At 47.0% G+C, this 14882-nt stretch overlaps 1 long non-coding RNA gene across 1 annotated transcript; it reads left to right on the forward strand.

The window, feature by feature from the left end:
* The first annotated feature begins 2500 nt into the window (after nt 1–2500).
* LOC115470070 lies at nt 2501–14731 on the forward strand. Its single transcript, XR_003942115.1, has 3 exons — nt 2501–2547; nt 10757–10758; nt 14668–14731. It is a non-coding gene; the product is annotated as an uncharacterized LOC115470070 (long non-coding RNA).
* The last annotated feature ends 151 nt before the right edge of the window (nt 14732–14882 follow it).

Consider the following 14882-nt stretch of genomic DNA (forward strand, 5'->3'; position numbering starts at 1 on the left):
GTACAGTGGTAACTGAAGGAAGTTGCTGCAGAACATTCTTCATCTGTTTCCACAATCTCTTATAATTTCTTAGGTTCAAACAAGTAAGTAATAAGGAAATAAAACACTTACAATGGAATCGCGCTAGGAAGGTCCCACCTAGAGCAATGATTCCTGGCTTAAAAGCCAAGACTTCACACCTCCCAGTCTGCGATTCCCTTGATGAGTCAGGAAATATATGCATCTTTGAACCCAAAAAACTATCAACCATGTATCGGAAATACAATTTCAAAACATTGTTCCTATCTAAATCAAAGACGAAAGTCACTAATAATATAACTCTATCTATAACTTCTGAATTTTCCAAAATGTCGGTTAAACTTACATCTCTTTTCTCTGATAAAGAAGATTTTAAAGGAAATATAATTTTAGTCACCAGAAGGTGGCTATCAGAAGGTATTAGCAAAGTATCAGAGAAATATTTCTTCAAGAATTCAGTAGCTAATATATAGGATATTATAGGTAAATTTATCATTCTCAAGTTTTTTTCCCTTAATTGGTTCTCCAGAAATTCCAATTTTTACAAGAAAGATAACTATTCTTCATTACCAAATTGTCTGATTTTCATAGAGAAGCCATTTCCATAATCAAAGTCTCTATTTTTATATCTTGGACTTCCACTTTGTTAGATAAATATTAATATAAATTCTTTAATTCACATAGTGAAAAATTTTAAACATCTGAGGAACAGAGTTATTCACATTCTGCTGCAGTTCCTATAGTACGTCCATTATGACATTATTGGCTTCACCAAGTCCAATTTCTCCACAGAAACCGCTCCAGATATCTTCGGGGGGAAGAGCTCACTCTCCAATCCCCCAGTTGGTTTATTATCCGAGTCGATGCTGCGCCAGGACCTCCTCGGGTCACGTGAAAATCCTAACCCACTTTGGGCGTTTCCATTATTGACCTCCGTAGCGAAGCATTACTATTTCTGGGTCTTAGAGGGGTCGTGCCAACAGGGGGACTCAAAGTCACTCCCTCCACTGAGATTTGGCAATAAAGCCTTGCTGTTCCCCGAAGCAAGAACCAATATCCCCGACGTTATGACCCCGAATCTCTCCAAAATAGACTGAGAAGTGGTGGGAACCTCAGCCGTGTTCGAGGAGGACAGCACCACGGCTTTGCCTTTTCTCTTCCCCATTCTCTGGGGAGCGCGCCCTCTTCTTCAGGCATTCTGGTGTAAAACGGGAACTCAACTAGCGTACGTCCTCCCTCAACGCCATCTTGGATCCTCCAAGTTGGGACACTTTTTGTCTGGTTTCTCCTCAGAGGCCTGTCTGACATGGGTAACCCTACAGCATAGCCCTCTGAGTCATTGAAACACGGAAGCCCCTCCACCACTTACAAGGTGGTGTCCCTTCGGAGGGGATGTCAGATTAATTTTTTTTAAATGCTGGGACTTCCAATTCAATATGTCCATAAAAACCTCATTCATCAATGCTACTACCATATTAAAATCTGATAAAATGGGAAAAATCAAAACAATGTCATCTGCATATGAAAAATATTCACTATTCCATTTACACAGCAACATGCCCAGATCACTCATGTAAATATTAAAAATGATAGGGTACAGGAGAGACCCCTGAGGAACACTTTGCTTCATACACCATAAGTCTGAGATTCATCTAACTTGTAATTGTCTCTTTTTCAAAAAAACCTCCAAACCATTTCAACACCCTCCCACCTATTCCTAAGCCATCCAATTTAGGGGGCCTTTTACTAAATGGTTGCCATGTGGCAAATCGAAACTACCGCAGGCCTAACGTGGACTCCAGCGGTAGTTCCGCCCCCAGTGTGTGGCATTTCTGCTGCTACCGGAAATTCCAGAAAAATATTACCACTGGGTTAGCACGGGAGCCCTTACCACCACCTCAGTGGGGGGCAGTAACTGCTCCCCCCGAAATGGCCACGCGATAAGTGCAAACTTACCACATGGCCTTTTCTTTTTCCGGGCTTCTTAACTGCTGCAGTAAAAAGGGCTTTAGCATGAAGCAAAAACGGTTGCCGCCACTAGCACAGGGCCCCTTAGACCATAGTATATGGTTAACTAAATCAAACACTGCTGACAAATCCAGTTGCATCAATAGCACCTCTATTTTCTTATTCAAAGAACCTTGAAGTGTAACCGGACTGATCAGTAAGTAAATCAGGAGGCTGAGACGCTGACTTCCAAAGCAAGGCAACTTTTATTAGCTAGCTGACACAGTACTAAGTTCAGACTCAGGATACTGCGCCCGAGCGTCATCTGACGCTCATTCTTATACATCGTTAGTGATCATGCGCATAACGCATGCCATACATCACACAAACACATGCGCAGTACAAACACATGCGCAGTACAAGTACAGTTTAGTAGTTCTGTAGTTCTCACAGAGAAAGAATATGTCAGTTTCACAGAAAATGTTACTTTGCAAGAAAATGTAACTTATTATGTTGTTTCAGCACATCCACATAATACAGCCTCTGTGTATTGATCACGAGACTGTGCTGACAGAGCTAGCTGTCTCCCTTACAAGCCTAAATTACATAGTAACATAGTAGATGACGGCAGAAAAAGACCTGCACGGTCCATCCAGTCTGCCCAACAAGACAACTCATGTGTGCCACTTTTTGTGTATACCCTACTTTGATTTGTACCTACAGTGGGGGAAATAAGTATTTGATCCCTTGCTGATTTTGTAAGTTTGCCCACTGACAAAGACATGAGCAGCCCATAATTGAAGGGTAGGTTATTGGTAACAGTGAGAGATAGCACATCACAAATTAAATCCGGAAAATCACATTGTGGAAAGTATATGAATTTATTTGCATTCTGCAGAGGGAAATAAGTATTTGATCCCCCACCAACCAGTAAGAGATCTGGCCCCTACAGACCAGGTAGATGCTCCAAATCAACTCGTTACCTGCATGACAGACAGCTGTCGGCAATGGTCACCTGTATGAAAGACACCTGTCCACAGACTCAGTGAATCAGTCAGACTCTAACCTCTACAAAATGGCCAAGAGCAAGGAGCTGTCTAAGGATGTCAGGGACAAGATCATACACCTGCACAAGGCTGGAATGGGCTACAAAACCATCAGTAAGACGCTGGGCGAGAAGGAGACAACTGTTGGTGCCATAGTAAGAAAATGGAAGAAGTACAAAATGACTGTCAATCGACAAAGATCTGGGGCTCCACGCAAAATCTCACCTCGTGGGGTATCCTTGATCATGAGGAAGGTTAGAAATCAGCCTACAACTACAAGGGGGGAACTTGTCAATGATCTCAAGGCAGCTGGGACCACTGTCACCACGAAAACCATTGGTAACACATTACGACATAACGGATTGCAATCCTGCAGTGCCCGCAAGGTCCCCCTGCTCCGGAAGGCACATGTGACGGCCCGTCTGAAGTTTGCCAGTGAACACCTGGATGATGCCGAGAGTGATTGGGAGAAGGTGCTGTGGTCAGATGAGACAAAAATTGAGCTCTTTGGCATGAACTCAACTCGCCGTGTTTGGAGGAAGAGAAATGCTGCCTATGACCCAAAGAACACCGTCCCCACTGTCAAGCATGGAGGTGGAAATGTTATGTTTTGGGGGTGTTTCTCTGCTAAGGGCACAGGACTACTTCACCGCATCAATGGGAGAATGGATGGGGCCATGTACCGTACAATTCTGAGTGACAACCTCCTTCCCTCCGCCAGGGCCTTAAAAATGGGTCGTGGCTGGGTCTTCCAGCACGACAATGACCCAAAACATACAGCCAAGGCAACAAAGGAGTGGCTCAGGAAGAAGCACATTAGGGTCATGGAGTGGCCTAGCCAGTCACCAGACCTTAATCCCATTGAAAACTTATGGAGGGAGCTGAAGCTGCGAGTTGCCAAGCGACAACCCAGAACTCTTAATGATTTAGAGATGATCTGCAAAGAGGAGTGGACCAAAATTCCTCCTGACATGTGTGCAAACCTCATCATCAACTACAGAAGACGTCTGACCGCTGTGCTTGCCAACAAGGGTTTTGCCACCAAGTATTAGGTCTTGTTTGCCAGAGGGATTAAATACTTATTTCCCTCTGCAGAATGCAAATAAATTCATATACTTTCCACAATGTGATTTTCCGGATTTAATTTGTGATGTGCTATCTCTCACTGTTACCAATAACCTACCCTTCAATTATGGGCTGCTCATGTCTTTGTCAGTGGGCAAACTTACAAAATCAGCAAGGGATCAAATACTTATTTCCCCCACTGTATGCTGTTCAGGGCACAGACCGTATAAGTCTGCCCAGCACTATCCCCGCCTCCCAACCACCAGCCCCGCCTCCCACCACCGGCTCTGGCACAGACCGTATAAGTCTGCCCAGCACTATCCCCGCCTCCCAACCACCAGCCCCGCCTCCCACCACCGGCTACTACAAAATGTTATCTATCTGCTGGTTAACAAATAGGTTTTACTATTACCAAGTTCAAGCTGTAAGGTTTTTAGTTTAGGCTCATTAGTGGAACTGTGATTCTTTGGTTAAAACACAAAAGTATATTCAAAGTCCAAATATAAAAGGTACGTCAGTTCAAGTAGTGCAACCTCACCCCCTACAATCCCCCCTTTGATACTTTATCAGTTGTCCAAGTGAAAAGTATCACAACCAAGTCCAAGATGGTTAGTGTGGAGGAAGGTATAGGATTGAAGTCCAGAGGTCCAAATAACAGATAGTTGCGAGTAAAAGGTGAAGTTCATGAAGGTATGGCCCTAAGACTCCTCTCTTGGCTGTTGAGGTCTTCACCAGGGTTGAGATGAAAGGGCCCCTATTGGACTCTCCCCCCTTTGTAGCTGGTCTTTGCCAGGAAAGGTGTAGTTGGCCCGCTGCCCCATATTGGTATGTACAATGAGGACAGGAGTGGTTAGGCATCTGTAATGAGACAGAGAGGTTAGTACTTTAAACCTAATTTATGATTCATCCACATATGACTCATGATCGAAATCCGCTGAAGGTAAGGGGGAATACATTTGCAAGGACATAATGTGTAGTGCTGCCCTTTGGTCAGCAATACGCTCCATTGCTCGGCGGGCAAAGGACAAAAAGCAGGGTATTAAATATGGTAAAAAAGAGAAGGGAGGTTTGGGAGTGTTGGACCTACGTCTCCTATCGCTCGCTGGTGGGATACGCCATATCTCTGATTGGTTCCGAAACACGGAATACTTTTCCCTTACATTATCTGAGATACACTGGTTTCGGGAACAACACTTTGCAAGTTGGTTACAGGCTCCTGGGGGACAGGCACAAAAACTAGGGCCAGTGACCCCGTTATTTCAACCTTTGAGATGTGCTTGGAGATGGATCTGTAAATTTTTAAGACTTAGTCAAGTGAGCTCCCCGATGCTGCCCATCAGGGGGAATCCCCAATTTCCAGCGGGCAGCACTTCCCGGGCCTTTCAGACGTGGGCAGCAAGGGGAGTGAGATATGTGTATCATGTGGTGAATGAGCAAGGAATAATGAAGTCATTTGCGGAACTTTGTAGGGAGTTTGGAGTACCTGAGTCTGACTTGTTTGCATACCTACAGTTAAAACATTATGTGAGATCCTTACCTAAAGAAACATTAACGATGGAAACTTGGGGGAAATATAACGAACTGTTGGGTCTAGACGCGCAAGCTAGAGTCCCAATGAAATACTTTCATATGCACTTGAGAGACAATACCAAAGCAACAAATTATTCTCTAGTGCTACAGCAGTGGAAATCAGAACTTGGAATACAACTTACACAGGAACAGCTGGAAGGGTGCATTAAAAGACTGTATAAATTAACTGAGAATGTGAGCTGGCGAGAAACGCAGTATAAATTTATTTTTCGATTGTACATTTCACCGCACAGGGCGTTCAGAGCTAAGTTGAGAGACAATGATTCCTGCCCGAAATGTGCTCGTACAAACGCGCATTTGGGCCATATGTTCTGGTCCTGCCCAAGGATACAGAGATTCTGGAAAAGCTTAGAGGAACATGTATCGGGCATGTGGAGAACTCAATGGAAGCGCTCACCCAAGCAGCTGTTTCATGTTTTTACTGTTCAGGGACAAATGCCGACAGGCATGAGGACATTTTTGCAGAGAGCAATCCTGATGGGAAAGAAAACAATATTGTAGAGATGGCTGACAGACGAACAACCCTCAATCAGTTGTTGGAGGTCGATGATGATGCAAATGTGCGCTTTGGAAAGACAAAGTATCAAGGACTTGGCATCAGAAGCAGGAGACCGGTTTTGTAGAAGCTGGTCCCCCTACTGGGACACACTAACATCAGTTGCTAAAAGCAAGATCTTGAATGCCTGAATGCTTGAGCTGGGATGGGGGGAGGCGAGGGAGGGACGGGAGGGAGAAAAACAAAAATTGAGAAAACTAAATGTGAACAATAAGTATGCATAGTTGTATAATGAGAAGTTGATTGTAAATAATGTGTTCTGAAATAATAAAAAAACAAATTAAAAAAAAAAAATATGGTAAAAAGATGAATCCTCCAAACAGACATACTCCGAAAAATATTAATTTCTTCCACCAAGTACCCCCAAACATAGAGTCCCATCAACTATCACCCAACATAGATGTCCATCTCTGGTCGGGAACATGTGCAAGCTTTCGAATGTCAGTAGCTATATTCATTACTGCAGCTCCAGTATCATCAATTTTCAAGCAACAATTGGAAGTATTCCACTTCCCACAAACCCCACCTTCTTCCGCAAGAAGGTAATCTAATGCCAGACGATTTTGATATATGGCAGTTTGCATTTCGGTTTGTTGCTTAGCAATGAGTTCAAGAGCTTCAGCTGTATGATTGGTGATAACTTCTACTACTGCCTGTAACCATATGATACGGTTCAACATATAAATAGGGGTTCGATACCCCCAGGACCCATCCTGGGCCCACGTTGCGGGTCCGTACGTCTCTATGATCCGCTCTGGAGGCCACTCATCAGATCCCCACTTCTGTTCCCCTCCTATGGGAAAAGACCTTCGGGAGTGATGACTCAAATCATCATACAATGGTGTACCTAAATCAGCAGCTGCAGAGTGAGGTAATAAGAAGAAACCTGGATAGATTAACCCAATAGTGCAAGAGCCTGACCAGGTACCTGGCAATCGGGCATATGCATTGTACCCGCATATCCAGAATAACCCATCGGGTGCTTGCCAATGTCGAGCACCCCAGAGACCTGGGTTATTCCAGCGTCCTCTCAACTGAGATACTCCTTGAAAGGGGTTAGGTCCAGAACAATTAAAGAGTTGTATAGTATCTGTAAAGTTATAAGGTGAACATGATTTGTTGGCTACAGAACTAGGGTACCATGTGACAGCTGCCGGCCAGTATTGTACCTGGGAACCATTAAGAGTAAGGATGGATATACATGGAGTGTCTCCCACAGGACTAGTGAAATTGCCATCAGGATATTGGGAAATACATTCATGGCCTATCACCAGGGAGCTAAGAGTCCATTGTCCTGTTCGCTGTGCATATGAAGGGCGTCTAGTCCAATTCCAGGCCACTAATTGTTCCGGAGTCATCGGGGAACCTCGCCAGGGCCAGGACTCTCCCATCAGGGCACCCCCACAAATCCAACAGTTGGTAACATTAAGTGCCTGGCCTATTCGGGAAGTCAGATCAATAAACAAATTTTTCCCTTGCTTAAAAACATCATCAAAATCAGAAGTGAGGTGGACGACAGATTCATATAAGGTAGTACTGCTGTTGGTTCCCTTAATGGGGGGCGGGACGACAGGTCGGGTAAGCCACGCAACAGCCTTCTTCACTAACAATTCCTGTACCATGTCCTGTTTCCCTCCCCCGTCAGACAGGCCCCACTGTCCAGCATAAGTGGCACAAATCCTCTTTCTGCCTTTAGGACAGGTATGACACGCCCCTGAACACACTGAACCAAACCTAAATGCGTGGGGCTTGAGATCACCCATCCAATATTTCTTGTTGCCCTCTATGCAGGAGGTAGGGGGGGCAAACCAACAGTCTTTGTGAACAGAAGTATGGGCGACAAACATACTAGAAATGAAATAAAAGTGGTCGCCCTCCCACTTTTATTTCATTTCTTGTTGTTGTCTGTGGGGCGTCTAGAGTTCTCCGCCTTTTGGCGGATATTTTTTCTCCCGACAAACATACTACCCCCTGTATATGGTCCACTTCGAACTGGGGAGGTACAACTCTGGCATGTCTGGGTGTGGACTACTGAAGGACAGGGGTAGTTATAGAGGAAGACCCCCCAGATTAGGTACTGGGTGACTATCATCTGATGGCAGGGAAGAGATAGAGGAAACTTATGTGAAGGGTTACTCTCCTTATTCCAGAATCAGCCTATACGTTGGCTGCTCCTTTTTAGAGTCAACCGCAGAGGGTGATTCGGGTTCGAATGGGCAGTCCACTTTCCCTGTGGTGGCAATGCAGCAGCAGGTTTCACTCTGGTCCAATGTATCCAGACAGGAGTTCCTGCAATTTTAACAGCAGTGGGGGTGGATAGAATGATGAGAGAAGGCCCCCACCATTTGGGTTTTAAACAATCAGCATCATCCCATTCCTTTACCCATACTTCATCCCCTACCTGAAACTGATGTACAGGGGTAGTCAAAACTAGTGGACTTACACTCTCAGTGTACTGCTGACTTTCCTGCAATACCTCCCGTAACCCTTTCATTTGCTGCACGAGGGTACACTCACCTTGGACCTGCAATGATGTAGGACTTGAGGGTAAGGGCGGTGGTCTAGCATACATCATTTCATAAGGAGTAAGACCGGTGGCCCTGGGCAGACACCGGAGATGTAGTAAGGCTAGTGGTAAAAGATCAGGCCACTTGGCTTTAACCTCCTGACAGAGCTTAGCTAACTGATTCTTCAGGGATCTATTTGCCCTCTCTACCGCCCCACTACTCTGCGGTCTCCATGCGCAATGCAAATTCCACTCGAGGCCCAGTCTTATGCTAAGTTGTTGAGTTACTTCGCTAGTAAAGGCAGGACCATTATCAGAGTTAATCTGCTTGGGGAGCCCATACCTTGGAAGAAGATGATGGAGAAGTAAAGAGGTGACTTCTTTAGCCATTTCAGTCCGTGTAGGTATGGCTTCAATCCATCCAGTATACGTACATATAGCTACAAGGATAGCTTTATATCCCCTGGCTAGAGGCATGTGCGTAAAATCAATTTGACAGACTTGGAAAGGACTGGTGCCCCATAAGATGTTACCAGGAACTGGGCCTGGCCCCGTCCGTGGGTTATTTCGGGCACAAGTAATACATTGACTAGAAGCATTCTTGGTCCAATGGGACAGGTTGTTGATATAGTAGGTTTTTCCAAGTAATCGACCTAGGGCGTCTCGGCCGAAGTGGGTCTGGTCATGGGCTCCCTTGACCACAGTCGAAGCCAACGTCTCAGGTATCCATATCCGGCCATCTGGCAGCACCCACCATCCGTTATGCAGTTCTAGTGCCTCCCGTCGAGCCCATTCTTCCTCCGATGAAGCATAAGTTGGTGTCTCGGTTGGTAAATGGATTAGGAGTAGCATCCCAGAATCAGAAGAATAAGGAAGTTGGCTCACCTTCTTTGCTGCATCATCTGCTCGCTGATTGCCCCTGGCAATGGGGTCCATTCTGCTGTTATGAGCTTTACAGTGCATCACCGCCACTTTCTTTGGCTTCCATATCGCTTCTAGCAACCGACAGATTTCGGTAGCATGTGCAAGCCCCTTTCCTTCTGCAGTTAGGAATCCCCTTTCCTTATACAATGCCCCATGTACCTGAAGGGTTAAGAAAGCATATTTGGAGTCAGTGTAGATGTTAACCACCTTTCCTTCTGCCCACTGAAGAGCTCTGGTTAGGGCAATCAATTCAGCCTTCTGAGCAGAGGTTCCGGGTGGTAAGGCCATTGCCTCTATTATGTGGTCCTCTGACACAACAGCATATCCTGCTCGTCGAACCCCTGCTATCACCTGACTACTCCCGTCTGTAAATAGTGTAATTCCCCCTTGCCATGGCTGGTCCTTAAGGTCAGGTCTGCTGGAATGGACAGTGCCCATCACTTCTTCACAATCGTGTAACCTGGGTTCGGGAGCTGGTAAGAGAGTGGCAGGGTTTAAGTTGGTGGTATCTTGAATCTGCACCTCTGGGTTCTCACACAATAGGGCCTGATACTTGACTAACCGGGAGTTAGTCATCCAACGGGGTCCATGGCTTTCTAATAGGCCCCGGATGGTATGTGGGGCAGTTACGAGTAGCGTTTGGCCAAAGGTGAGCTTATGGGCTTCTCTGATCAGTAAACAAGCAGCAGCTATGCTCCGTAGACATCCCGGCCAACCTTTAGCTACATTGTCCATGCCTTTAGAAAGGTATGCTACTGGTCGTTGCCAAGTACCGACTGTTTGCGTTAGTACTCCAAGTGCCAGGCCTTTCTTCTCATCTACAAACAGGTGGAAAGGCTTCGTTACGTCTGGGAGTCCAAGTGCTGGGGGGGGGGGGGGGGGATACAAGGGCCTTCTTCAAATCGGCTAGGGCCTTCAATTCGTGTTTTTCCCACTGGAAGGGTTGGGCCTCGGGTTCAGGTCCTTTCAGTTTGGCATACAGGTCTTGGGTCAAAACAGCGAAATTGAGGATCCATATTCTGCAGTAACCTGCTGCTCCCAACAATGCCCGCAGTTCCTTTTTGTTTGTTGGTAAGGGCTGGTTACAAATAGCTTGAGTACGAGGCGTCCCGAGCCTCCGGGTACCTTCCCGGAGGCGAAATCCCAAGTACTCAACCTCGATTTCACACAGTTGCGCTTTCTTCCGACTAGCTCGGTATCCTTGCGCTTCCAGGATTCTCAGAAGATGAACGGTTGCCACTGCACAATCAGTGTATGTTTCCCTGGCTACCAGCAGATCGTCCACATACTGGACAACAGGCCCATACTCAGTCTGATACGTTTCAAATCATGGGCGAGTTGTTCCCCAAACAGAGTGGGCAAATTCTTGAAACCTTGCGGTAATCGGGTCCAGGTGAATTGTTGTTTAGTTCCGGTCTGTAGGTCCTCCCATGTGAAAGCAAAGAACTGCTGACTCTCCTCAGCAAGAGGTATGGAGAAGAAAGCATCCTTTAAGTCTATGACACTGTACCACCTGGTTTGGGCCGGCACTTGGGCTAGAATGGAGTAAGGGTTAGGTACAAGAGCAACTATATCCACAGCTTGGTTATTGACTTTCCTCAGGTCTTGAACAGGTCGGTATTCAGGGGTCCCTGGCTTCTTGACTGGAAGTAATGGGGTATTCCAGGCTGATCTGGTAGATTTCAAGACTCCTTGTTGGAGGAGTTTCTGCAAATGCGATTGCATACTATGTCGAGCAGCATAAGGTATACTGTATTGGCCCTGGTTAACAATTTGAGCATTGGGTTTTAATTCGACCCAAATAGGGGTGGCGTTTACAGCCAGTCCTCCGGGATTCAATTCTGCCCAGACCCCAGGTACTCCCGCCATAAGAGTCCTCCTCTGCTGTGCAAATGCAGTATCTTCTGTGTATCGACTGGCAGCGGCGGTAACAACCAGAGGAGCATGTAATCGCCACTCTTCCTGGACAGGACAAATGAGGGATACTGGCTGCTCTTCAGAAGTGGCCTCAACTTCCCCAGTGGGTTTAAATTTCAGAGTGGCCTGCAATTTACATAGCAGGTCCCGTCCAATAAGAGGAACAGGACACCCAGGTATATGTATGAACTGGTGAGAGACTGTTTTCCCTCCAATTTGGACTTGACGTTCCTTTAACAGAGGCACAGTAAGGGATTTCCCCGAAGCCCCCACTATCGGTATAGTTTCCTTGGTCTCGGGGGCTATTGCTGTAGTGATGACAGATCTTTGGGCCCCTGTGTCTAACAGGGCTCTCATTTGTTGCGTCCCCACCCGCATTTCCACAAGAGGGTCAGTGGGGACTCTCCTCTCCTGGTGTCTTCATGCTGTATGTGCCTGAACAGCATCCACAGCCATCTGCCACTCCTGCTGCTCCTGCTGCTCCGGGCGTCCCCGGCCTCGCCCTCTTTCTCCACACTCCGCTTTCCAATGGCCCTCTTGCCTGCAGTATGCACACTGGTTCCTCCCTAGGGGAAACTTCCGACTCCTGCCCCTGTACTGTCCCCTACGTTCTTCCGGTGCGGCCGCTCCTCTGCTTTGTCCCCGGTGTTCTTCCAGTGCAGCAGCTAGCAAGGTAGCATTCTCACGCATCTGTCTGCTTGCTTCTCTTCGGGCCTCACTCTTCTGTTCCTGATCTCGATATCCAAAAACACGATCGGCCATTGCCTTCAATTGACTTATATTCATGCCCTCAAACCCCTCGGTCTTCTGCAACTTCTTTCTAATGTCTGGGGCTGCTTGGGTAACAAATCTCATTACTATCATCGGACGGTTAGCTGGGTCCTCAGGATCTATCGGGCTATATTTTCGATATGCATCCATAAGCCGCTCCAGAAAATCACCTGGGCTTTCATGCTTCTTTTGTATTATGTCATGAATCTTTCCCATATTGGTAATTTTCTGCTTTCCCTTCTTCAAGGCTGCCAAATAGGCCTGCTGATATTGACGTAAGGACTCTCGGCCTGCTGGAGTTCGGTGATTCCATTCGGGCTGGGTAGTGGGCACCAGGGCAGCAACACGATTGGCCAAATCTGGTTCATTCGGATGTGCCTGCCGAACTGCCTCTTCCATATTCTGTTGCAACTGTAGGCGTTCTTCAGTAGTTAATATATGGGAACTCAGTTGCCTCAAGTCAGACCAGGTTGGATTGTGGCTAAATATTATGCCCTCCACTAATTCGATAAGCTGCTCAGGTTTCTGTTCATATGTGGGCCCATGATTTTTCCAATTCAGAAGGTCCAAACTCGAGAAAGGAACATGATTATAGACAACTGACTCAATCGGATGGTCTGGATCCTCAGGATTTGGTAATTGTACCATGGCTTCTCTGATGAGATACAAGTCGGCTGCGGTTCGGCGGTTTGATGAAGCTATAACTGGACTCGTGGCAGGGTAGCGGGTGGGTTCCTTGAGAACTCTCTGGCTTTTCCTAGAGGGCGTTTGGTCTACCGGGAACTCTGTCTGATCAGGTGAAGGTGGGCTGTCTGAATTCACTTCCTGGGATTTAGGCCCAGGGTCCCCTCCCCCCTTTCTTAATTCAGTAAGGTCCGGGTAGATTGGGCTATAAGGGGGCGGCGCCGGGCCGGGCATGGGATCCTCCTCCTCCGGTTTCTCCAAGACGGGGACTACCTTCTTTAAACTAGTGGGCCTAACATCACAGCGACCATCAGCAACCCCTCCAACTGCCGTAGGTAGGGACTGGGATCTGGATTTCAACTTGGGCCTCTGGCTTTTTCTCTGGGCCACCATCATTAAGGCTGCCTTCTCCACTTTCCTTTGGGCCCATATTGGTGGGTTCCGAACCACATCCGCCCACCCCTCTATGTACGGGATATCCTCCGGACAGCCGGGGTTACCGTCAACTATAACAATGTTCTGAACAGCAGCCACTTTTTCATAGGCAAAGGTGCCCTCTGGCGGCCAGTCGACAGACCGACCTAACCCAGGCCACATAAACTGACAGAGCTGTATCATCCCTGCCCTGGAACATTGTTCCTGGTCGAACACTTCGCTAAAGTGCTCAGTCATTAAATCCAAAGGTGTAGACCCACCCCCGCCCATCCTATCCGACGGTGCCAAAGGATAGTAGACAGACAGAAGGAGGGTAAAGGATAGCAGAGGGGTAAGGGGTCCCACTCCACCAGACACAAAAGGTTCAACACTCGCCCTGGCCAAGACGCGGTTGCCCGGCTTGAAACCGCAGGGCCAATCACTGTGCTTTCACACTTACAGGAAACCCATCCTCCCGTCTCCGCCCGGAGCCTAGTGGGTTTCGGGACCTAGTCCCTACTCGGCACTGGCAAAGGGGGTGATCAAGCCCCTCTTCGACCCTTTACCGGGTTGGTCAGCTGCTACCCCGAGTATACTCGCCTGATTCTCCTGCAGGATTCAGAAGTCTCCGGAGACCCAAAAAGTTGTCCTGCTAGGATCTCGCACCCCTTGTGCAGGCTACCCAGCCGTGCGCAATTCTCTCACAGCGGCCAGACGCTGAACTCAGCGGTGCGCACTCTCCGGTCAGCTGGAGAGAACCGTCAGTCTCGGCTCAGCCGTACCACTATCAGGGAGGGGAGGAAATATCCTCGTCCTCGGCCCTGCCTCCTGGCTGGCTCACCAAATGTAACCGGACTGATCAGCAAGTAAATCAGGTGGCTGAGACGCTGACTTCCAAAGCAAGGCAACTTTTATTAGCTAGCTGACACAGTACTAAGTTCAGACTCAGGATACTGCGCCCCGAGCGTCATCTGACGCTCATTCTTATACATCGTTAGTGATCATGCGCATAACGCATGCCATACATCACACAAACACATGCGCAGTACAAACACATGCGCAGTACAAGTACTGTAGTTCTCACAGAGAAAGAATATGTCAGTTTCACAGAAAATGTTACTTTGCAAGAAAATGTAACTTATTATATTGTTTCAGCACATCCACATAATACAGCCTCTGTGTATTGATCACGAGACTGTGCTGACAGAGCTAGCTGTCTCCCTTACAAGCCTAAATTGCTGACTACTACAAAATGTTATCTATCTGCTGGTTAACAAATAGGTTTTACTATTACCAAGTTCAAGCTGTAAGGTTTTTAGTTTAGGCTCATTAGAGGAACTGTGATTCTTTGGTTAAAACACAAAAGTATATTCAAAGTCCAATTCAAAGTCCAAATATAAAAGGTACGTCAGTTCAAGTAGTGCAACCTCACCCCCTACAGAAG

The sequence above is a fragment of the Microcaecilia unicolor genome, chromosome 5 (genome assembly GCF_901765095.1).
Source record: "Microcaecilia unicolor chromosome 5, aMicUni1.1, whole genome shotgun sequence".
NCBI lineage: Eukaryota > Metazoa > Chordata > Amphibia > Gymnophiona > Siphonopidae > Microcaecilia > Microcaecilia unicolor.